Genomic DNA, 21,105 nt, shown 5'->3' with positions numbered 1-21,105 from the left:
TCGTTCTTCAAGGTTCTTCATCCATGGATGAAATTAACAACCAATTCATGATCTTTATCTCGTAAATACACTCGCTTATCGACAGGGATTAAAAATATGCCCCGATTAGCATAGCATATACGAAATTTTAAGGTTACTGAAATCGGGTTTCTAGCGAATTTGGGTTCATTTTTAATCCTAGAGTAATAGATTTTAATTGGACAATCTCAATCAAGGGATGCAAAATTTGCGATTTTATGTAATCGAAATTTAAAATTGTAAGGTTTTCGTTAATCTAGGTTCGTCATGAAAATTTGAAAAGAAACCGTAACATATTTTCTTCAAAACCCTATTTGATGAGATAAAACGAAGATGAAATTTTAAATCTTGTTTTTGTTTTATGTATTTACCTATAACAAAAAAAAAGTTTATTGTTTATTCGTATACGACCATAAAGAGTTTTGTACTTAATCATATTGAATGCTATGATTATGACTTTTGTGATTATATTTATGTCATCATCAAACAATTTTCATTAGATTATCAATGCAAATTCAATTTAACTATTAATAATTAATCTAAATTACATTGAAGACGGTAACATGTTTATTATCAATAGAAGGTTATGACCGTATATTTTTTTATAGGTCAATACATTATGAAACGATGTATGTCAAGCTTATGTCATGAAATATTTATTTAGTGATTCAACTAATTAAATATCAACGAACAACAACCTATGAATTATTCATTTAATCTGGTACTATTGTGATTTTTGTGAATTAAATAAGTAATACTATAATATTATTTATAATATTATTTTCCAAAAAAATAGCTAATCAACAATTATATATATGGTTAACTTAACAATTGAAGTCTAAATGTCTTTTAATATTTGACAAAAGTTGTCAAGTCAAACTTATGTTACAAATATTACAATATGACAATTTAAAAAAAAAAAAAATCTTTTCTTCAATAAATCGAGTTATCATAGTTAATTACTTATCATCATAAATTGTATTCCATATATTGATACTATCCTAATAAAGTGGTAGAATGGAATATTTATTAATCCTATATTAAGTTCATATAAAAAGGATATCAATTAATATGGTTCCAAAAACAAAAAAATGTTAATATAAATTTTACGATTTTTTCACGAAATACTCCTGAGTTTTAACATAATTCACCAAATACCACCAACATTTTTTAAATTCACCATATATCATTAAGTTTTTATATAATACCACACAGTGCCTTTTTTGTTAACGGACATTAGACTATCGTTTATGAGATCTTACAAATTCACCATATACCCACTATTTGAAAACTTATTTCACCATATACCCAAAAATTATAACGATTACTTTTTTCAAATTCACCATATACCCTTCACCAGCAAAGCAAAGAAGAAGAGACCGTAGTGAAGCTAAGAAAGGGAAAGGGCACAAGAACAACAAGTGCAGCCTATGCAAAGAGTTGGGGCACAATGCATTAACGTGCAAACCAAGAAAAGAACACTACTACATAATTGGCCAAAAGAATCACTAATAAGAAACCCCTTTATCAAATAAGGGGTTTCTTAATGAAAGAAAACTATTTTCTCAAATAAGGGGTCTCTTATACATGAATAAAAGAAATCTTTTTTAAAGGAAAATGGTTCTTATTTATTTCGACAAATTTACTACTATTTAAGAAACCCCTATTACAGGAAAAATGGTTTCTTAAGAAAAGGGGTTTCTTATATCAGCTCCCCCACTAACCCTAACTATTCTCCATTTCTCCCCTATCAACTGCCCCCTTATATTCTTTTCTTCTTTCTCTCTCTTACGTCCATTGAACCCTCCCTACATAAACACTACATACATTCCCTCTCTTTTTCCTCCATAGAAGCCTCCTCTATCTTAGCTTTCTATTCAAACGCACAGATCTTGAGCATTTTCTCATCGGTCTAGAATTTAAGGGAGCAATCAAAGGTAAGAATAACATTTATTTTAATGATTCATTTTTTCGTCAGTTTTTTTTTTCTTTAGAAATTCACTTTGATTTTTTTCCTTTAATTTTGTTTTTAATCATCATTTCTAACATATCTTACTTTAGAATTTCATTTAAAAGTTTTTTTAACTTGTTATGTTATTTTCGTTTAAATTTTTTAACAATCTGGTTTTAAATTATGATTTTCAACATTTTTTTTATCTGTTTATATATTTCTTATTTTTTTACATCTTCTTTTTTCGGGTTCTTATACGATCGTTTTTTTTCGATTATCTTTTTTTTTTAGTTTTTCTAGCAGTGTTTTCAATAAACTTTGGTTAAGATCTGCTCATAATTTGAAATTTTATTTTCTTTTTTATATTTGACTTTTACATATATTCGGATTTAGTTATGCTATTCATTATTGGTTTAAGATGATGTACTTTTGTTTTAAATTATTTTATTTCAATTGTCGTTAGTATTGAGTCTAATTTTAATTTTAAATTTAATCTTTTTTCGAAATTGTTAATACTACTAAATTTAATCTTTTTTCGAAACTGTTAATACTACTCTGCATATTTTGTTTTTTATATTCCTTTCCAAATTATTTTTTTATCTTTTTTTATTAATTTTAAGTTCGGTTTTTGAAAAATCTTTTTACTTGTTGTAACCTTTGATTTATTAATTAATTTGGTTAATTTTGTGTGTTTTGTAGGTGGATATTGTCATTCATCAAATGAATTCAAAGAATCTAAAGGCATGATGGAAGTATATTAATTTTTGTTTGGATACGATCGTCATTTGTTTAGTAGTTTTAGATAATTAGTTATTGTAAAAGTTTTTGATTATGTATCTAATTTTATAGTAGTAAATTGTAAAACAATAAAATTAAGTATATGATTCTTTTTTGTTGAGCTTGTAGTATTAATATGTGAGATTTGTAGCTTACGAAAGGCATGAAATTGAATATGTGGTATAGCTATCATATATACGAGTATAGCTGTATATAATTTTTTTTTAAATTACGAACATATCTAAGAGACCCCCTATTTAGAAAGTGGTCTCTTATGTATAATATATGAAACCCCTTTTCTGAAAAAAGGGGGTTCCTTTAATGCTTTGAAAAATCAATTTAGATGTATTTAAGAAACCCCTTCTGTCAAAAAAGGGGGTCCTAAAGTTGAGCAAACAAACCCCCATAAAAGGTGGTTTCTTAACTTAACAGACCACTGAGCTTAAAACCCCCTCTAAAGTGGTTTCTTAGGCCAATTTTAGGGGGGTTTCTTTTCATGTTTTTGTAGTAGTGGAAGCTGTAAAAAAAAAAAAAAAAAAAAAAAAAAAAAAAAAAAAAAAAAAAAAAAAAAAAAAAAAAAAAAAAAAAACAGGCTGCCAACACTTCAAAGCAACCTAAAGGAGGGGGGAGGAAGAGAAAGGCTAACACTCAAGCTCTCTGGGTTTACTGCTGCTTTTGTCATTTTTCTTTTTTTTTTGCTAACCTTTAAAAGCTTTTGTAAGAACAAATTATGTTATGAATTGCTTGGTTTGTTTGCCTAAATCAGTTTTTGGACATGAAACTCATTATGTAAGAACAAATTATGTAGTACTCCAAGTGCATATTTATGTAGCAATGATATTTTGTTTACATGAAAAACTCATTTTAATGCTACAAATGAAATCATTATGAACATAACTACGCCAATTTTAATTGTTGCATCTACTATTTTTGCTGTTGTACTTGTCTTCTCTTGAGCTGCTTCATTTCTTGCTTCAACATGCTCTCATCTCCATGAAATTGTGTATCAATGCCCTCCCTACATTGAAATTCATAACCCGAACCAACATTATTTTGCTCAGCATTTCCCTTGCACCATCTCAATTTTTCACATGCATCACGCTTATTATACAATCTTTTAGGATATTTGCAGAGTCAAAGCTTTTATTGCAAATTTCCTCCCACATGAACAGGCTTTGTTTGACACTCTAACGTATGCAGATTCATAGCATGAAGATGATGATTTAGAATGTGTAGACATGTTTGCAAATGAACTTAGAAGTGTGGCTGCTTGAATCCCTCTAGGAAGGTGTTTTTATACATAAACTAACCGTTACAAAAAATGGAACGACTTTTTTATTTTTTTTTTAATATAAAAAGTAGCTGTTATGATTTTTGGGTATATAGTGAAATAAGTTTTCACATAGTGGGTATATGGTGAATTTGTAAAATCCCATAAACGGCAGCCTAACGTCCGTTAACAAAAAAGGTATTGTGTGGTATTGTGTAAAAACTGAATGGTATATGGTGAATTTGAAAACTTTTGGTGGTAATTGGAGAATTATGTTAAAACTCATGGGTATTTCGTGAAAAAACCGTAAATTTTAATTTAAAATTTAACTTTCAAAAAATATATAATACATTACAATTTTTACTTAATCCATACATATCCACATTTAAAGGTTTGAGTTTAATTTAAGTTGATAAAAGTACGTATCATTGAAAAAATGTATATTGTCTTATTGATAGACATTATATCTAATACGTAGTATGTAAAGTATTGCTCATATGTGAACTAATTTGTATTCCTAAAATCTAATATGAATACATTTGATGTACACATATGTCATGATAATAGACATTGCTAGAATATATTCTATTATAGTGTATATATCATATTCTATTATACGTGTATTTGGTGTATTATGATTCTAAGTTTAACAAATATGATATATACACTGTAATAGAATATCATAAAAGTATGCTTGCTGAGTTAGGTATTTATTTATTATTATTATTATTTTTTTTGACAAAGAGAACTTCATAAATAAAAGCGACATTACAACCTAAGAGAGCTAAAAGAAACCAAAAACAACCTAATATGAACAACAAAAGATACAACCTTGTGTAAATAAACTAAGGCAGCATGCCTAAACAAACCCACATACATCAGCCACTGACCATTGGAGGAAATACAAAGAGAACGAAAGTACCACAAAAATCTTTCATTACACCAAATATTACGGAGCCCGATCAACCAAGAGAAACGTACCACATCCAACATGTGGACCAAGAGATGCCGAATTAATTGAAACATTCGATACGGACCGAAAATGCAGAATAATTTAATTGAAGAAATTAAAACCCAAATTGGTACTAACACCGGAAAAAGAATGCACCCTATTGCTGAAGAAAGGACCTTAAACAACATTCCACTCCTAGGGATCGAAAATCATAGCCGCATTCTAGGAGTCTAGGAACAAACCCATTGGAGTCATAAACTGGAACGACTCTACCATGAACCGTACATCCCAATGCAGGTTCTCTTCTTTCAACTCTACCAACAAAGAGTGCAAGAAAATGGAGGACTTTGCTTACCCCAAACATTGAAGATGGGGAGCCTCCTTCAAGATTTTGATTTACAGAAATGACTGACTTTTCCATCACCAATTCCAACAACAAAAGGATGATAGCAATTGTAGGAATGCCCATATCATCCCACAACCAAGCAACAAGGACAACAAACAAACCTCTTTCCTCAACACCACTCTTCCCCTGCAATCTCCAAATGCAAGGAAAATCTTCCAATTGCATAGGTAACTCCACCCCTTGGAAAATAGAATAAGGAAAACCACCCAAACTCCCAGAGAAGGGAATCCCAGAACCAAATCGAAAACTCCCCTTCACCCGAAAATTATTTAATTGCCAGAGGAACATAGTCACACCCCGAAAAGGCAACCAAAAGGACCACCAACCTAACTAGCAATGGATTGCTTAACCTTACGCCTATAACCAACCAAGAAGGCTCCAAGGAAAACTACTGGCGGACCTACGTTGGAGCAAGGGGTAGCCCCTCAAGAAAAAAAATAATAAAAAAATGAAATCTGCTACAACATTGTTTTAGTATAAAAATAATATCATGTATGAACATTTAATATACTCCGCGTTGCTCTAGTGGTTGGGGAAGTAAGATATAAGTTGTTGGATGCACGTAGGTCAGGGGTTCGATACCTCTAGGCAACAATTTTAACTTAATTTAGTTCCTTTTTTTTTTATTAAAAAACATTTTACATAATATTGATTTTATCACTTTTAAAAAAGAAAACTTGCATTCTAATCTAGAATACTCCATCCATTCATACAAATTCTTTCCATTTCATGCATAGCTTGTTTTCCAATGCTCGTATTTGACAACTAATTTATTTATTTTTATATTAGTAACAATATTTATGGAAATTTACATTGAAATGTAAATTAAAAAAATAGCATGTGATAATTTTCTTTTCCTTATGTCCAATGCTTACCATATAAAACTTTGACCGATAGATAATACTTATATATTATAATTTTATGGAACATAGGGAGTACTTTTTAATTTGACTGTAGTACATTAAAAACTAGAATATAAATTATTTGTAAAAAATAAAAATAAAAAATATAGATGTGAATAAATGTTTAAAAAATGTTAATTTTAACTCTCATTATTTTGAATAATTCAGTATAATTAGCATATATGCAAATAAAAATGTTTGAAAATTAGGCATGCACTTAATAAACTATAAAGAGGTCTATGATAGATTATGTAAATAACCTTTTGTTATTATCTTAAAATATATTTAGTGTATATCTTTCCTAGTTTAGCTTTAGCTTAACCTAAAAGTCTTTGGTGTATATATACTAATCTTTGATGAATGAGAAGCAATGCCAAACTATTTTTCACATTCTTAAATGGTATCAAGACAACGCATTATTTGAAAGTTAACCGGCTTAACCCAATTAATTCGCGTCAATCTAATTATCTAAATAGTTTATTAATTATGTTAATGCCCATATCATCCCACAACCAAGCAACAGGACAGCAAACAACCTCTTTCCTCAATACCACTCTTCCGCTGCAATTTCCAAATGCAAGGGAAATCTTCCAACTGCATAGGTAACTCCACCCCCTAGAAAGTAAAACAAGGAAAACCACCCAAACTCCTGGAGAAGGGAAACCCAGAATCAAATTGAAAACTCCCCTTTAGGGATGTCAACGGGGCAGGGCGGGGCAGGTTTTGGCATTTCCTTCCCCATCCCTGCCTCACATTCTCATCCCCATCTCCACCCCCATCCCCACGACGGGTTCGAAAATTATCCCCATCCCCGCCCCAGTGGGTCCAACTCCAAAACCACCCCCGCCCCATTCCCGTCTCAGCCCCATACCCCCCAAATCCCCACCCCATACCCGCCAAATTGAACCCAAAATCCTAGCAATAAACTAATTGGATAATCTAACTTTTATAAAATCAAACTAATCAAAATAAACTGAACATCATCTATGAATTTAATATCCTAAAAACCAACTAATTGAAGAATATAATTTTTCTAAAATCAACTAATTAATCAAAATAAATTGATCATACATGGATTAAAAACAGAAAAAATTAGATTGAAAAGAAGATAAATTACCGAAAATATGAACTAATTTTGAACAATACATCAGTGAAACAATCACTAAAATTTTGAATATTTAAAAGCTAATCGGAAAATTCAAGGTGAAAATTCTGAATATTACCAATGATATACAACACATGAAATTCAGCGAAGAAATTGGACGATAGAAAATAGCAGGAGCCGCCATCGTCGATGAAATCGAAGTCGAAGTTGGAGTCGACGCTGGTGGTGAGGAGGTTTTGGTGAACAATCGTCGATCTATATACAATAAGGAAAAATTTATATACCTTATAAATTAATTCAAGTGTAGACTTGGAGAAGTTTGAACGAAGTCGGAAGCCGGTGACGAACTTTACCGGCAGCAAAATCAGGTCGGCCGCCACTATCAAAGTAGGCAGTTGCGGTGGGGTGGGGCGTCAATAGTACTAGTCAGTAGATCTGGGCATTTGAGCTTGAGAGAAGAGAGGTGAGAGGAGAGAGTAGTGTGTGTCGGCTAGGGTTGAGATTTGAGAATGACTGAATGAGTGTGGTTTTTTTTTTTCTCTAGAAGTCTAGTGTCTAGAGACTTCATTAGTCAGTAACTCTTTTTTTTTTTTTTTTTTTTTTTTTTTTTTGCTGAATGTTATTATATACATATGAGTTGGGTATAATGCGGGTATGGGGTGGGTCAGGCGGGGCGGGTATTACTTCAAATCCACTCCCGCCCCTCACCCATGGCGGGTATGGATTTTAGACCCATCCCCGCCCCGCGACTCGCCAAAGTTAGACCCGCCCCACTTACATCCCTACTCCCCTTCACCTGAAAATATTTAACTACCAGAGGAACATAGTCACGTACACCCCGAAAAGGCAACCAAAAGGACCACCAATCTAACTAGCAAGGGATTGCTTAACCTTACAACCCCTATAACCAACCAACAAGGCTCCAAGGACAACAACAACACTTCGTGAACCTCCATAACTGAAACTACCCTATGGAACTCTAACTCATGACCAAGTAGAGAAAGAGAATTATTAAAAACCAAAACCAAAACAGTAAATTACAGAAGGATAACATAATTAAACTAAGGTAAATCAAGGACAACAAACTAACCACTATTAACCAAGGCCAAGAAAACAAGCACACAAACATAATGAAATTTGTGGGTCAACAAGAAAAAGCAATGAGAACCAAATTAAACCTCACTGGCAGAAACCGACCTAACACAAAGAACAATTGTCACGGCCAATGTAAGAACCACCTCACTGAACCGAACCTTGGAAAAAAGCGAGGAAACCCTAACCTTAACTTTACCTTTACCGTTGGGATTAACAAAATTTCTTTCGACAGCGGCGTTAAGAGTAGCCTTTGGTCCTTGTTTTGATGAGCAAAACGCTTGACGAGACACCACAATTGATGAACCACCGAAGAGGATGAAGAACAAACGGCTTTGCAAATCCCTTGTTTTCTTCACCTAGAGACCACTATAAAAGAAATTAAACTAAATAGAAATTAAGGGATTGCACTCACCGGCGACGGCTAGGAGTAGCGCGCCTGTTGCCAGCGAGCAGGGGTTTGAGAAAAAGAAAGTGGTGGGGGTTCGCTATAGAGAGACATTCTGGAATTATATTTTAATGTGAATTTTCATTTCTGCACTTGCTCTAGCTCTAGGGTTCCATGTCTCAATTAGTGGTTTTGTTGAAGGGAGAAGTGTGTTTGCTTTACATGTGTTGTCTTGTTTGCAGGATGATTTGAGTATTCTTCTAGTTACCATCATCCCTTTGTTAGTGTATGTGATGACCAAGTCAGTCATTTCTGTTAACCTCTATCTTGAATGAGGCTCTCCATCTTTAATATATGTTTAGGGTAAACAAAGTCCTCCAATGTCTTTCTCTCTCCTTTGGTGAAGTTGCAAGTAGGAAACCTGCATTTGGATTCCAGGTTTCTCATGGAAGAGTCATTAAGAAATATCTCCAAGGAAGCATTAGTGTTTGTCCATCCCTTGGAGTGGAATGGTGTCATAGGTTCGTTTTAAAGCTACATGGTGCATTCATCTTCCAGTTGGTTCAACTCTCAATAGCTTCCAGCAAGATTTCACTTCGGTCTCTTTGCAGGTTTCAGTTCCCATCACAAATATCAAGGTTCAGTCACTGTCCCTCTTGAGGTTCCAGTTAGCAACGCAAGTACGGGTCCAAAGTAAAGGTTTAAATGGTTATCGAGTGCTTCCGTTCTTCAGGTTTATTGGTAAGACTTGTCTTTGGGTTGGTTTTGGTGTGTTGCCCGTTCGTTTCATAACAAATGCATCAATTTGATGTTTACACTATTTATATACAATACACCACTTTGATCAATATTTGTAATTTGGTCGTTTTAGTGTATAATTTCTTAATATTAAGTTTTTACGGATATCATTTATACTTATTGACAAATACATACATAATTGGTCGAGTTTTAGCGTTCTCTAGGTATTTAGTTTGTACTTGCATAAATATATATATTTGAACTTTTGCAATTAACAGAGATGAGGTAGGGAGCATTTAGAGCAAAGTTCTTTATCTAAAAACTTGAATTGTGTAATTTCTTTTTAGGGAAGAGGGGATATTGTTTCTATAATATAATATATCAAGTATATTCTAACAGACACCCTTCTATAACAATAATGGTAAGTTTATCAAGTGATCAATATATTGTCAAAATAAAAAGGTAATTATCATTTATAGGGTAATTTAGAATATTAAGCAAGAGTACTTACCATGCAAAAGTTTTACTAATCCAAATTATAAACAGAAAGTAACTTATTAATATAAAGTAATAATATTAGAGTGTGAATAAATTTGTAAATCCAAAATGACATATGGTCATAGGCAATAATTATTAAAGATGTGCATCACAAGTAATGTCCTATTAGTATTTAGGTGAATACCTTATACAAAAACAAGATTTAAAATTTCATCTTCGTTTTTTTGGATCAAACAGAGTTTTGAAGAAAATATTTTACGGTTTCTTCCAAGATTTACCTCACAAACCCAGATTTATCGAAAAACTGAAAATTAAGATTTTCGAATACATATAATCATCGATTTCATTCGCATCCCTTGATTGAGATTGTCCAATTAAAATGTTTTATTCTTTAAGGATTAAGAAACAACCCAGATTCGCACGAACCTCGATTTTCAAAAACAAAAAAAAAAATCGTAGATGGTGTGTAGATTGGGCATGTGTTCATTCTCCATCAATGCGCGAGTGAATTTAAGGGATAAAAATCATAAATTGGTAGTTAATTTCATCCATGGATGAAGAACGTTGAAGAATAATTTTTTTTTATTTTAATTTTTTTAATTTAATCTTATTTTTGGATTTTAATAAAATAATGAAAATAATTTATTTTTTTCCAAAATTCAGAAATTAATTTTCAAAAAAAAAATTTAATAAAAAAAGAAAAAAATTTAAAAAGAGGTTTGACCAACCATTTAAAATAAAGGAAAAGTCAATCAACTGGATTTAAGAATGGTGACGGTCCAATCAATATGTCCATTTCCGCTCATATGTATCTTTTTCCTAATCACTCAATAAAAATTCCAACACTCAACCTAAGTGTTCTCTATAAATCTACAATTACACTTAACTTATAACAACTATTAAGAGTAAAAATACCCCTAACACGTGGCCCAATAGATGGGCGACGTGTCCCAATAGTATGCTGACACATATCAAAACATAGGAGCACCTCAATGAGAGAAAGGCCACCTTACATCAGGAGGCCCGAAACCGGAGAAAGGCGCTAAAACGGCGCCCCAAAGGACACTTGTCCTTGCTTGATTGTGCCGCCAATCAGAGCACACCATTCTAGGTCATGAAACCCTAGATGACACACATTCCTACCTCTATAAATACCCCAATCATTTATGATGGGAGGGGTGGATTAAGACATATCATTCAAGAGTATTAAATTGCTCCAACTTCTCTCTATTTTGTCTCTCTACATTACATCGTTTTCCGATCACTAACTTGATCGTCAGAGGTGAATATTTCGTCAAGCGGAATATTCGTTATTTTGCAGAAGTCCAAGACCGTCCGTCTATATCCAAGACCTGTGTCTCGAGGGATTCTACGAAGCCCCGAAAAATATGACGTCGTCTATGGGGATACACGTTTGAAATGGCTAGAGATGGTCAGACACCCGGTCTTGATCAGGACGGACATGTAGAGAATCTCGTTGCAACAATCAACACTAGCGATCCTCTTACCACTCTATTCCATGAGGCGGAGGATCCTACTGTCACGGCTGCTTCCTTAAAGGCCGCCTTGGAAAAGCTGCAAAAGGAAGGGTAAGATTCCCTCTTCTTCTAGACAGCTGGCCAGAAGAGAGGGTGAGGGTGTATGAAAGAAACCCCGGGGGAAGACGGTCAATACTGAGGAGGCCGGGAATACTCCGTTCCACTCCAAGAAAACTGTCGATTTTCGACGGACTCGTTCCGACGGAACCGTAATTCTGTCAGAAAATTCAAAATTTCCGACGTAATTTTATAACGTCGGATATTTTCGACGAATGCAAACAATTCGTCGGAAATTTCCGACGGAATATGAATCTGTCAAAGTATTTGTACTTTTCGACGGAATATTCCGTCGGAAAAGGTCATTTTCGACGGAAAATATTCAGTCGGAAATTTCCGACGGAAATTCCGTCGAAACATAACCTCATAAAAAGGAAAAAAAAAACAAATCTCGTGACCCGTCTCTTTTCCCTAACCCTAACCTCTTTTCTATTCCACCTCTTTTCTTTCCCTCTTCTCTTTCCCCTTCTCTTCCTCTCTCGAGGTTTGCCTCTTCTCATTGTTTCCTCTCCTCTCCTTGTTTCCTCTCCTTTCCTCTCTTTCCTTACTTTCTATGTCCGTCTCTTTCTTCTCTCCTCTTCTTTCACCACGGCCATGACCAACACCCAACAACAACAACCAACTATATCAACATCATTAACGAAAATCGTCATCACCAACAACTAACAACAACAACAACGGCGACCATAATGTAGGATTTTAGGTACTATAAGCAGAATTCCATGAATCATATTCATACGCACCTAAATCTGGATCATATGCATAACACACAAGAATCACATAATTATACCTTTGAAGTGTGAATTCCACGTAGCTATTCGATTAGCTAATCAGGGAGAGAATAGAGCCCCAAGCGTGACTACTCTAATTAGTCCACGGGATTTGATTAAACGTTCACCAATGCTAGATTGGTCGAGTAAAAGGGAAAACCGCGATCACCACCTTCCTTGGACAACCGACCACCACGAACGATCACCACCACCACCGCACACCACTAGCGCCTTGGGGAGGAGAGAGCCATGAGAGAGAGGGAGGTTTGAGAGGCTTGATTTCGTATTTACTAATTAGTGTTTCAATTAACAGTCAAACTGTTCTATGAAACACCTAGGCACCTAGTCTATTTATAATCCTATTATAATTAAACTAGGTTAGGGAGCCCAATAACCCTCCAAACCACCCTCATGGCTGACCACCTAGAGTGATGAGGCCCATCATGCGCCTCATCCTCTTATGCTTGATCTAGGCCCTTTGTGTGACCTTATAGGATTCTTCCAATTGGTATTTGGCCTATTTTACTAGCCCAAAGATCGTTAATACCTCTAGCTATGATATCACGACGACCCAAATGGACGAACTTAATTATCTCCATAATTTGATCCATTTATATATCTAGTAAGCAGTTGATGAAGACATAAATCCTTCACACAACACCACCGCCATCACCAACAAACGACAACAACAACAACGGTGACCACAACACCACCATCACCATGCAAAAACAACAAGGGCGACCACAACAACACAACCACCGTCGCAAGAATCATCAACCGCACAAGTATTGTAGATCTTGTTTTTATTTAGGTTAGATTGTAAATCTAGTTTTATTTTTTAATAAATTTCTGACTATGGTTAATTTTTCAAGTAATTGTAATATTAGTTTATAAATTTTTGTTGATAGTTGTATATTTATTTAATTCCTTAAAATTTTTGTGGTTAATTTATTTTTACTGAAATTCGGAATGTTAGAGCTACTTGTTTTGATTTTTTTTGGGTTAATTGTCGTTGTATTGGTGGTTAATTTTAGATCTACATGTTTTGGTTAATATTAGATCTACCTGTTTTGTTGGTATTTTTTTTTTTGGTTAATTTTTTTTTTGTTTTTTTTTGTGGTGAAATGTGGTCGTGGTGTGGGGTTTGGGCTGGTGGTCGTCATTGTGTGGGGTTGGTTAAGTGGTGGGAGCAGGGGGAGGTTAGGGGTGAGGTGAGGTCGTGGGGTGGTGGTGGTGTGGGGTGGGGGCCTTTTTTTTGGTAACATTTTCCGACAAAATTTCCGTCGGAATTTTCCGGAGGAATGTTTTATATCGGAAATTTCCGACGGACTTTTCCGGGCCAAAAAACCTCTTCCGATTCTTGAATTTCGTCAGAAAAGTGTTTTTGACGGAATTTTTCCGTCAGAAATCGCCTGTTTTCTAGTAGTGTTCAGAAGACATGCAAGGTCACCAAGGTGCCTTGGATGAACTGGTCTAGGCTACTTGAGAAAACACAGTCGGCTGGGGAGGGGGGCAGACCAAGCAGCCTTTGAGGCAGCCAAACGAGTCGTCCCTACACTAAAAGGATGCTAGTGACTATCTCCGGAACAAGCGTCACGAGTAGGCACACTACTCGGACACTGCCTCCACTCCCACCATAACGGATGATTTCTCCAACCACACTCTCTCCAAGCATACCAGCTCGGCCAAGACCAGCAGGAGTCAAGCTCACCGTACTCCAACCCAGTTCCTCTAACTCAACCACTTCAGTTTCAGGTGCCCCATGATTATGGTGCAGTTTTGTCGCCTATTGCCCTAACGTACGGGTAGTATGGGCAATACGGCATGCCGTATGCTCAAGTCGTATACCTGGGCGAACCGGCCGCACAACATCAGCCTATTGATTGGCAAATGCGCTTGTTGAATCTTGGTGACAAGCCGTCTCCATTTTCTCAAGAAATTCTTAACTCTCCTCATCCAGCAAAAGTGAAGATTATACTTGTGGGTGCCAATGACGGTACGGGCAAGCCAAAAGAACATATCTCCTCGTACAAAAATTTGATGTACTTGCAAAGTGTGGATGATGCCACCTTATGCAAATGCTCAAGACTAGTTCAATAGTCTGCCAGTCGGATGCATCAACCGCTTCACAACTCTCAGCTTATTGTCTGTTGGAAACTTCTCCTACAATATTCCACCCTACAAGACTAGTCTTAACATGGCAACCATCATCCAAGGGAAGAAAGAGGGGCTGCGTTCGTACATACAGAGGTTCAATATGGAGAAGGCACAAATTCAAAGAGGGGCTGCTAACCTCATATGTTATGAAGTCCAAGTTCACATACTCTTCGACAGAAAACAAGTGCGAGAAGAAGAAAGAAAAAGAAAAAGATGACGATGGAAATAACACAGACTTAGGGTTCGTGGCCATCATATCAGGCTGCTTTGCTACAAGCGGCCCAACCATGAAGGGAATTAAGAAAGATGCTTGGAATTTGGGGAATGTCATGCACGCTGAAGGGGTCAAGGTCTAGTCCTTTCCAGAGGTGACAGTTTGTGAGGCCGACCGAGGCAAAATCAAAGCCCCCCATAATGCCCCCATGGTGTTCATCTTGAAAGTTTTTGGGTTTCGTAGCGTCTAACGCTACGCGAAAGAGAAACCCGCCCAAGACCCGCTCACTAATTAAAGCAACTAATATTTAATCACATAACTAACAACATAAAAGAGAGAAAGAGAAAAGACACTCTTACCTTTAACGCGTGCTTCGCTCGATTAAGGAGCTCTTACTTTAAAGCCCAAGCCTCGCAAGTGCGACGACCTCCTACGGCTCGCACCCTTGACCCGACCCGAACAGTCCTAGTCCCGAAGGTTAGTCGGGACTTGACCAATAAAAACTAGAGTATTACAAACTTAAGGTTTTCTCACTTTTCTATGGAGATGCCGTTTTAGTTCCACTCAAGTGTTCTTCCCAAAACCCAAACCTTGGGTATTTATAAGGAAATTAACCTTGATTTCCCATTCTCAATCAATGTGGAAGATTTGCATTTTTCCTTATTTTATTTTAATCAAAAATAAAATAAAATGCTAAATCAATCAACAAGCTACAAGTGGCAATGGGGGAGGAAGAATTAGGTGAGGACCATTTCAGGGGGGGGGAGGACCATAACCTTGCTCATCAAGCAAGGCCCTTGAAATCGGTCCCCACTCAAAACTGGACCACTCCACCACTTGGCTGGTTGGCAGCCTGCCTTGGCTGCCAAGGCTGCCAGCCGGCGCCTAGCACCAAGGCTGGGCAGCCCAGCCAGCCGTCCAGCCTACATCGCTTGCACAGCAAGCCAACCAGCACATCGCTAGCCAGCCCGCAGCACACAACCAGCCAGCACGCATGTGATGCTGCTTTGTTGCTCCTAGGCGCTGCTATGCAAGCACGCACACATAGCCTAGCATGCCTAGCACGCTGCTATGCGATGCTGCTGCTTGGTGCGAGGCTGCAATGGGCTGAGCGCTAGGCCCTAGCACGCTAGCAAGCACGCACGCATATCCCAGCATGCATAGCACGTTGTTATGTGATGCTGTTGCTTGGTGCAACGCTAAGATGGTTGGGTGCTTGGCTTAGCATGCTAGCAAGCATGCAACGCACCATGCTTGCGATACTTGCGGGCTATGCTAGCCCATGCTTAGCATGATGCGATGGCTAGTGCTGCTATGCTAGCACGCCTAGCCACACATGCACAGCCACACCACACGCATGCACGCATCTTGCGATGCTTGTGCCATGCGATGTGCGTGTGCTAGGAATGCTAGACACCCATGATGCGAATGGGTTAGTGACCTCGCCTAGCCTATCACTTGAATGGCTAGGTCAATGCGTGGCTACGGCTAGGCTCAAACTTGTCGCTTGCTTGATTTTACGTCTCGTCGAATTCTAAATTCGACTCGACTTGCAACGCTCGGTCTAGACGCTCTAAGCTTGATATCCGACATCTTTGTTCGTAATACTCTAATGACTCATCTAATCCTTCGGATTGATTCGTCGATTCGGATTGGTTATTCGATTGGGGTGCGACCCGAAGGGTTCAGTCAAGATTAAGCCGTAATATTAATTATGCATTAATATTACTGATCGGAAGCGACCTCCACCTAGGCATTCCGATCACTTTACCTCATTAAAGAATTAGCTTTCTAATAATTTCGAACCCTCTATCAGAATAATACACTTGTTGGAAGGACATCATTCCTTTCAAAAGTCGCCAATTTGAAGGTTGGACGAGTGCTAATCGACACAGGCAGCATATCTGACATAATCAGTCTAGATTGTTAGAAGAATCTGAAGTTTACAGAGGATACCTTAAAGGGATATCTCCCACCCGTTGGTTGGTTTCGGTGGGAGCATTATCCACCCGGTCGGACGGATAGACTTGCCTGTCTGATTTGGGTAGAAAGGGGAAGGAAGGGACATGGTCGTCCCCTTCCTAGTTGTTAAGGAGCTCACCGGCTACAATGCTATCATTGGCCGCCTAACTTTGACATCAGCAAAGGCTGTAATCGTCTCTCATTTGATGTTGATGAAGTTTGAGCGGCCGAATGGGAAGATAGGTTCCATTCAGGGAAATCAAACCATGGCAAAAGAATGCAATCAACTGGCTGTGAAGCCAACATCACTCGGACAAGGGAAAGCATCCGAACAAAACTGTGAAGAAGGGTCACTCCAAGCATACTAGGTCGGCAAAAAGCACAAGTCGATCAAGAAAGAGCAAGCATAGCATTTAATGACCGTCAGTCGGCCAGAAGAATTGAGGCCACGGCCGGCTGGCGATCATACGGACATAGTGCTAAATCCATACCAGCCTGATCGGACGGTCAAAGTGGGCACTATGGCCATAGGCTTGTTTGGAGATGACTTGGTGAATCTGCTAAGAGAGTTCAAAGATATATTTGCGTTTAAAGTTCATGAGATGCCGGGTATTAGCCTAGATTTAGCAATCCATAAGCTGGCTATGAATTCGGCTATAAAGCTTGTCCGTCAGAAAAAGAGGAATCATGGTGAAAAAAGGAATCAGGCGGCCGCGGCCGAAATAAAAAAGCTGCTGGATGCCGATTTCATTCGGTAGTATTATTACATTAACTTTGTGGCCAATGTAGTTTTGGTCAAGAAGCCAAATGGAACTTGGAGGATGTGCGTAGATTACACTGACCTCAATAAGGCATGCCATAAGAATAGCTTTCCCTTGCCTAAAATTGACGGCTTGGTTGATTTAACGACTAGGCATGCCCTAATGCTCTTTATGAACGTATGCTCCGGATTCCATCAAATCCCTTTACGGGAGAAGACCAAGAAAAAAACAGCATTTGTGACCAAGTAGGGCCTATATTGCTACAAAGTTATGTCATTCGGCCTAAAGAACGCCCCTGCCACATTTCAGAGACATGTGAATACGGTATTCATAGATTAGATCGTCCGGAACAATGGAGGCTTATATTGATTATATGATTGTTAAATCAAAGAGGCCGACCGATCATCTGAGTGACCTCCGAGAAAGGTTCGTTTACCGAACTCAAGCGGCATAAGATGATGTTAAATCCAAAGAAGTGTGTCTTTGGTGTTGAGTCCAGCAAATTTCTCGGATTCTTAATTGATCAGCATGACATTGAGGCTAACCCTGAGAAGATCCAGGTGGTCTTAGACATGAAATCACCTAGAACCATAAGAGAAGTTCAAAGACTGACCGACTGCTTAGCTGCACTCGACCGATTTCTGTCAAGAGCAAGGGATAAGTGCCGTTATTTTTTCCAAGCTATCAAGAAAAAGGCAATGTTCAAGTGGACAAAGGAGGCCGAGGAAGCCTTCGTACAATTGAAGAATCATTTGCATACACTTCCCCGGCTTGTCAGTCTACTCAAAGGATGAGAAGTTATACATGTATTTGGCTATTTTAGATCACTCCTTAAGTGTCGTCCTGCTTGTTGAAGGGACAGCCATCAAATCCCTGTGTATTTAATTAGCCACGTTCTGCACAATGTCGAACATAGGTATCCACCCATTGAAAAGTTCGACTTGGCATTATTTATGGCATCAAAAAAGCTAAGGCCATACTTTCTTGCTCATTCGATTGTGGTGTATACGGACCAATAATTGTAGAAGTTGTTCACGACATTGGAGGCCAGCGGCCGAATGCCTAAATGGGCCTTAGAATTGAGAGGATTTGATATCACATTCAAACCCAGAAAAGCAATCAAGGGCCAAGCCTTTGCAGACTTCTTGGCCGAAATGAGAAGGCCGGATTTACAGCTGGCAAGGGATCGGATATGGAAAGTTGTTGTGGATGGAAGTGCAATAGCGACTGGATGCGGCGCTGGTATCATATATCTATCTCCCGAAGAAGATAAATTTGAATATGCTTGTAGATTTCAATTTCAAGCCTCCACCAATGAGGCCAAGTATGAAGCCCTCTTAACCGACCTTAGAATGTGTAAGGCAGCCGAGGCAACAAAGATTGATGCATGTTCGGACTCTTAGCTGATAGTAAGCCAAGTGAATGGTGACTACAAGGCTAGGGATCCGACAATGATGAAGTATTTGCAAATGGTGAAAGTTGAGGCTGAGAGCCTAGAACATTTCACGCTGCAACAAGCCCCTTGGTTCGAGAATCATCAAGTGGACGCCCTGTCAAAGCTAGCCTCCTCGACATCATGTGATACTCCAAGATCTATGTTTTGGGAAGTCAAGGAAAAGAGGAGCATCGATGCCGAGCCCGTGCAGATCATTGACATAACCTCCACATGGATGGACGGAATAATCTCCTATCTCAAAGATGGAGTTCTTCCGGACGACCCAAAGGAGAGTTGGCTGATGAAGAAAAAGGCGGCATGGTTTGAGATGAAGGAGAGGACTTGTTTAAGAGATCGTTTGTAAAGCCCTACTTGAAGTGTGTTACGCCTGAGAGGGGCATGAGGTGCTGGACGACCTTCACCAGGGGCATTGCAGATCACACATAGGTGGACGGACCTTAGTTGAGAAAGTTACCCATATGGGGTACTACTGGCCGAGCATGAATTCGGATGCCATGGAAATGGTGAGCAAATGTGATAAGTGCCAGAGATTTACAACCCTTATTCACCGCCCGGCAAACAGCTTGTCGGCCATAAGTAGTCCACTTCCCTTTGCAAAATGGACCATGGACATCTAGGGGTCATATACTCCTGCATCGGGGCAGAGGCGGTACATGTTAGTAGCAGTTGACTATTTTATGAAATGGGTAGAGGCTAAGGCCGTCCGAAGAATCAAATGGAAAGATGTATCTGCCTTCATTTGGAAAAACATAATCACGCATTTTGGTGTTCCGCAATCAATGGTGTTCGTTAATGGACCATAATTTGATACCTACCATTTCAGGGATTGGCTGAGTGACTAGGGCACAACACACTGCTTTGCCTCGATCGGACGCCCAAAGGCTATTGCCAAGTTATAACATACAAAAAATTGATCTTCAATGGCATCAAGCAGAAGCTTGAGAAAGCAGGCGGCCTATGGGCTGACGAGTTGGTCAACGTACTATGGTCCATTCGAGCGACAGCAAAGAGTCTAACAGGGGAGACCCCATTCTTTCTGGTCTATGGTGCTGAGGCTGTGCTCCTAATTGAAATGTATGATCCCACTGTACGAGTGATGCTATATGATGAATCGGCCAATTGGGAGGCCATGAAGACTGCTCTAGACTTCCTTCTAGAAGCTAGGGGCAATTCGGCGCTTAGACATGAAATCTATCGTCTAAGGATAACGAGGGCATATAATCGCAAAGTGTCAAAGCGGCTGCTTAATATTGGATACTTGGTCCTGAGAAAAATGGAAGAGGTAGGTCGAGCAAAAGAGGATGGAAAGCTAACCCCTAACTAGGAAGTGTCATACCGAATTAAGGAAGAAGTGCGAGATGGTACTTACTGTCTTGAAGCCTTGGATGGTCGTCCTATTTAACGTATATGGAATACGGACAACCTCAAAAAATATTATGTATTAAGTTTTTGTACTTAGCCAAAAATTTGTATATACAACTAGGTCTAAATGGTCGAGCAATGTAATTAAAGTCGTACGGCCAAAAATAATGTAATTTTGACAATATTAATGGAAAAAGTCATACATTGTTATTAAAATTTTTCCATTTATATCGTGAGTGTCTACCTAATGATAAGCAGAAATGCCGCCTAAAAACAGAAACAAAGCTGCTTGTAGCTTGACCCTAAAAGGGACATATTTAAACAGCCGGGTGGAATGCTTAACAAAGGCATTCCCCAGAACAGCGACTCGGCCATAATGGTCAGAATGTTATTAACTCTTTCCGTCTGTATGACAGGTCGGACAGATAGAATATGAGGTAACCTAGAAATTGGCTAAGGCATTTTTACCCTAAGGGCAAGGGCATACCTAGGCTCCCAAGCCCAAAAAACACTTAGAAATAATCAGGATGAGATAATACTTGAAATTTCATGGGTGCGTCCGAGAGATAGTACCAAAGAACGACACAACTGGAGCTAGTTAAACGACTACTTACCTAAAATTTATTCGGCATTTGCTTAGTCTAAGTGCAATCATTATTATGATTTGATTAACTTCAAGTCTCCATATCCTTCAAGGTATAAAGTCTATTAAGTTAATCAAACCTCTTTAA

General features: G+C 37.9%; 1 long non-coding RNA gene across 1 annotated transcript; it reads right to left on the bottom strand.

Annotated features, from left to right (window-relative positions):
- Positions 1-7,352: 7,352 nt before the first annotated feature.
- LOC110699731 lies at positions 7,353-8,299 on the bottom strand. Its single transcript, XR_002506974.1, has 2 exons — positions 7,735-8,299; positions 7,353-7,636 (listed from the first exon to the last, which is right to left on the bottom strand). It is a non-coding gene; the product is annotated as an uncharacterized LOC110699731 (long non-coding RNA).
- Between the last annotated feature and the right edge of the window lie 12,806 nt (positions 8,300-21,105).

The sequence above is a fragment of the Chenopodium quinoa genome, unplaced genomic scaffold, assembly GCF_001683475.1.
Source record: "Chenopodium quinoa cultivar QQ74 unplaced genomic scaffold, ASM168347v1, whole genome shotgun sequence".
NCBI lineage: Eukaryota > Viridiplantae > Streptophyta > Magnoliopsida > Caryophyllales > Amaranthaceae > Chenopodium > Chenopodium quinoa.
This window is presented reverse-complemented; position numbering and strand designations above follow the sequence as displayed.